The following is a 5,068-nucleotide window of genomic DNA, read 5'->3' as shown; positions in this document are numbered from 1 at the left end:
ATAGCTGTTAAACTGTAAAATCTAGTACTAGTACATCTTTCCCATATCTGGATAGACACCACGCGTAGGGGGCAATATCCTTACATTTCAGCGTTTTTAACTCTTTCCCTTAAGTTGGACTGAGTCAATGAAGATGCTACAGAAGAAGCAGATAAAAACTTGAAAGTATTAATATAGTAAAATTTTAAATTTTAGTGCCCTCTTTAGGCAAAGTAGTTAAGAGCTCTTTCAATAATCCATTTTTAATTGTGACCACACCCCGTGTAGGTGACATGAGTATTACCGTCTTGCCCTTGCAGTTGGGGAAATCGAGGCTTGACTCCCCTCCATTCAGCTCTTCGATCGATTTAGGAAGAGTGCTGGGTGCCTGACCTCGGAGGGTCGCCTCCCTCCTCCGCGGCGCCTTTCAGAATCCGTCCGTCCTTCGGCGTCGCAGGAGAGCAGCTCCGGATCCTCTGCAGCCTCGGGATTCGTCCTACGCCCAGCTGCACCCGCCCCACTCTCCCTCACCTTCCTCAGGAAGGTCCAGCTGGCCAAGGTCTGGCTGTGTCTCCGGTCCTCTCCCAGCCACCCTTCTCTAGTCACCGACGTGCAAGAGGCCCCCAGCCAAGCGCCCAGCTGGGAGGTGAGGGCAGATGCTGCCGAGGCGTCCAGCGGGAGAGGCGCCAGCGCCGCCGGAGGTGAGCCGGTCGGACCCTTCGCCCTCCGAGGGTGGGGAGGCAGGGGTTGGGGCGGTTGTCGGGCCCGCCGGGCCGGAGGATGGTGGCAGCGGGAGGGAGGCCGGGAGAACCGGCAGGGAGCGGCGAGAGAGTGAGACGAAGGCTGGCGGCGCGCTGCTCTCGGGAGACGCCTGGAGAGCCAGCGGCGGCGAGCCGGGCGCTGCGGAGCCGCTCGGGTACGCGCTGCGCCAGGGCCGCCGATCTCCGCTGAGAACCTCGAGGCGCCCGGACCCCCGGCGCTCTCCCGAGCGCTGGCGGGAGACATGGCTTCGCGCGTCCCCGCCGCCGCCGCCGCCGCCGCCGCCGCTGCTGAGTCGACACAATCGGCGGGTCGCGCGGGGGGCGCGGCGTAACCCAGGGGTGGGCGGCGGCGCGGAGCTGCCTGAGTAGCGCCGAGTGTCGTGGGGAGCGAAGGAAGATGCCAGCACAAAGGCAAGCGCAGACCCAGTCCGCCGCGGAGGGCGGCGGGAAGAGCCGCTGAGGGGCGCGCCGGTCGCGCTCGGCTGCTGCGCCGTGTGTCTCTTGTCGCTGCCTCCGGTCGCGGGGTCGGGACGGCAGCGCACTGTCCCTTGGCCCTTTGGCACCGGCCGCCGCAGCCGGGAGCTGCAGGCGACGCGCAGCGGCGTTCCCGGCCGCCAGCTTTCCCCGCGGCGCGAGCGGACGGGCCGGAGGGCACCGGGGCTGCGGGTCCGGTCGACTGCGGGGAAGCCTTCCCGCCCCGCGGCCCCATCCCTGTCTGCGGAGCCCCCGGGTGAGTGCGTGGCCAGCGCCTGGCCCTCGCCCCGCAGGTACCGGACATCGGGAGGTGGCTTTGTTTTCCTCCCTTGCTCTCCAACGCGGTCATTCATTTGACATTTTGACTTCCGCTGCCCTAAAACGTGGGTGAGGACGTGTCTCATGGTTTGGTTATAACGGGGAGCTGAGACTTTTGGGTCATTTGAGCATCACTTGAGGAAGCGGAGGCTTCATTTCCTTTCTGACTTGAAATGTGTTGGGAACATCCTCCGCTGGGGCTTGGGGCCTGGAGGAAACTGGGGCTGCAGATTTAGACGTAGACGTCTACTAGGACGTGCAACTGCAGAGGGCTGGCTCTTCCGTGCCGTGTCTTATTCTCTGTTAGCGGTGCTCAAGTGCTTTTCCTTGATACTTATTATTAGCTTTAGGGACATCTTTGCAGGCACGTTTATTTCCTTTAGAGTTGGAAGTCTTTGGAGGCAATGCAGAGAGCTCACAGAGTTACAAACGATCAATAGATCTTAAACTTGGAGAAGGCAGGCATCGATGATCGTCTTAGATAGAGGTGGACGGTAGGCAAACCTCCAGGGAGTCTTTAGCCTTTCGAGTATGTTTCTGTTTTCACTGTTCTGGAGTCAAGCAAACTTGGAATGCTCATTGTCAAAGTGTGAAACTTGTCTTTTCTCGAGTAGCTTTCTATACTTGGTCATTTAGAGAAAGATTTTAACGTAATTAGTAGAGTCCTCCAGTAGACCTGGTGAAATTTAACGTATTCGCTTGTCTTACAAGTATGGTTTTCTTTTTACTATTTCTCCTATTCCCTCAAGAGCTCATTTCTTCTTTGCCTAGAGAGAGCTCCACCTCCCCCACTGCCTGGGTGGCTGTGTGTTCTGAGAGGTTGTCTTTAAACAGACACATTACCTATAAACAAAGGAGGATCAGTTATTAGGCTTACCTTTGGAGTTATTGAAGCAAGAGGCCTAATTTGGATGGGGATATTATTAATGGTGTGAAAATCTGGAGGCTGCTAATCTGTTTGGACATCAGAAGATTCCTGCAGGGATTGTTTATATAGTGTGGAAGACAGATGGTATCCCTAGCAGACAAGAGAAGCCCAGAATAAAGGGTCATTGTGTTCCTCAGAAATTATCCACTACACTGTTGGGAGGTGGAGTAGGGTGGGGTAGAGGGTGGGGAAGACATAATGTTGATCTGTCAAAGGAGGCATTATAACCTTACCATCCAGCAGCCCAACTAGTTAAATTTCTTCGTACATTTAAAAAGTCGCAATTAACCTATTTGTTTTGATAATTTCTTTGGCACATTTTGGCCTCATTTGTGGTTATGTGAATCAGTTTAAACAGTTATATTAACAAAAATGTCTTTGAATTTAATATTATCATACCACTCATGGGGGGAAAACAGTCATGACTTTCTTAGCTGTTGTTCATTTCAACAAATGGCTCTTTAGATGCATAGTGTCTCCCAGCTGAAAGGACTTCAGCGCAACTGTGTTAATTCAAAAGGAGTTTCTTCCACCATCTCCACGACAGGTGGTTCCCTAACTCCCAGCATCCCCCTTCCCCCCAACCATTGCCTCCAGCACAGCATTGAGAAGCTTTTGGCAATGAATCTTTATGAATGACTGTGGAGTCAGTGAAGATATCAGTCATTCAGAACATCTGAGATAAGCCAGCTGGAGCTTTTCTGCTCCTTCCACCATGGTAGATTGTTTATGTGCTGCAAATTGCAACTAGATTATAAAATTGGTCTTTCCCCTCTGATGTGAGGGAAAAGACTTCAGTAAACTAATATTCACCAGCCACAGGACAAAATGTAATGAAGAACAAGAGCAATGTTTGACCCCTCTGAACAGGAAGTATGGAGTGAAAGTAAGCATTGGCTCTGTTTAACTTGGGCAATATGATCGGGAGAAAAACATATTTTCTTACTCTTAAAGACTTTTGCACCACTGATCTCAGCAAAAGGCAAAGAAACTAAAATTGTTACCTGTAGTTGAAGACAGATGCTATAGCCTTTTTTCTGGATGATTGTATTTTGCAGGAGAGGTGGCTTTTGGGCTCTGTCCAGTTTCAGTGTGTGCTCTGGCATACAATGAAAGGATCTAACATTCAAAAGACTTGTTAAGTCTGTGCCTGGTGCCTGTGTACCCTCTTACCAGGTTGCTGTCTCTCTTGTGAAGTGTTTCTTTAAGAGAAACCTGAGGTTGCAGGCTTGGGGCTTGCTGTGGACTTGGCCTGGATCCACATTCTAATGTGTTACTGCCTGCTTTCTTCGGTAAAAATGGAACCAGTTTTGCATGGTGTGCTGGATAGGGAAATTTCCAGCTCCAATGTAGAAAGACAGGCCTGGCATGAAAGAGAGAGGACTGTATTTGAATTTTGGTTGACCTAACAGAGGCAGAGGCTGCTTGTTTACATTTAGGATGCCTTTTGTATGGGGATATAAATGAGAGATTACAAGGGTATAGTCATTTGATGTGCTAAAGAACCTTAACTATTTACTTTTCTACCCTTTCCTGACCTCATTTTTTGAGTCTTGCTTTATGTCAAGTCTTTTATTGCCAAATGCAAAGATAAGAAAGATAAAATAATATGCATATGTGGAAAAAAAACAACAAGGAAGATAGAATAATAAGTTAATTGATTGCTTGTCATCTATTTATAGATTAGGAAATAAAGTTATATCCTTAAGTTGTTAACTGTCTAGCACGGCTCTGTGTTATTATTGTCTCCAAGAATGGTAAGAATGAACACTTGCCCATTTACCTGGGGCCTGACACAAATAGGGACAGCTTGTGTGACTCAGGAGAGCAGCTTCAGCAAAACCTGTTTGTAGACCTGATGGATGCGTGGCTCTAGCAGATATGAATGCAAATTTCAGGATCTAGTGTTGGGTTCAGTTCTTGGATACTTACTGAGAGTTCAGAACATAAGTATTGTAAAGACTTGACTCCACATTCTCCTAGTTTCTAAGCTCTAGGCCACAAGGATAATAGAAGAGCCTTTGTTTACTGTCTTTTTTTTCTGATTCCAGTCTTGGGTTTGAGTCTCAGCTTTTCATGTAGAGGGGGTTGCAGAGGAGAACTTGTTGAGTCTGCTCAGCAGGTGAAAATTCTCATAGGGGGTCGAGATTGTGCAGGTGACCTGGCGGAGGTTTGAGTTCCAAAGCTAGAGGTACCAAACTTATGACACCAATTTCTGCAACAATTGCTGTGCTCCTTTGCTAAAGAATCACCTCTTTCTAATAGTTCAATTGCAGTGGTGGCCAGGAGGTGTAACAATTAATTATGGCTGTCACCTTTTCCATACCCACTCCGTTAAAATCCTCAGAGCTTTGTCAGCATGCCTGAATAAGAAGAAATTTATGTTTTTTCTTTATATTGGGCTGGCCCATGGCTCTAGTAGTGCTTAGTTGTCTTTAACTTCATTCAAAACAATTTTGTTAGATTGTATTGTGACAGCTGTCATATCAGCATGCATTAGAAAAAACTTAACAAAACTGAATTTTTGTGTAGCCATTTTAATATTGAAGATGGAAGAATATATGCAACATTTTGGCATATAATGCTTTATTATTTCAAGAAAGGTAAA

The 5,068-nt window shown here is 48.6% G+C and overlaps 1 pseudogene; it reads right to left on the bottom strand.

The window, feature by feature from the left end:
- Nucleotides 1-233: 233 nt before the first annotated feature.
- LOC150022442 (uncharacterized) lies at nt 234-1,563 on the bottom strand (annotated as a pseudogene).
- Nucleotides 1,564-5,068: the final 3,505 nt, after the last annotated feature.

This window comes from Furipterus horrens, unplaced genomic scaffold (genome assembly GCF_987537825.1).
Source record: "Furipterus horrens unplaced genomic scaffold, mFurHor1.1.pri manual_scaffold_1, whole genome shotgun sequence".
Classification (NCBI taxonomy): Eukaryota; Metazoa; Chordata; class Mammalia; order Chiroptera; family Furipteridae; genus Furipterus; species Furipterus horrens.
Note: the sequence above shows the minus strand (reverse complement) of the source record. Positions and strands in the feature narration are given on the sequence as shown.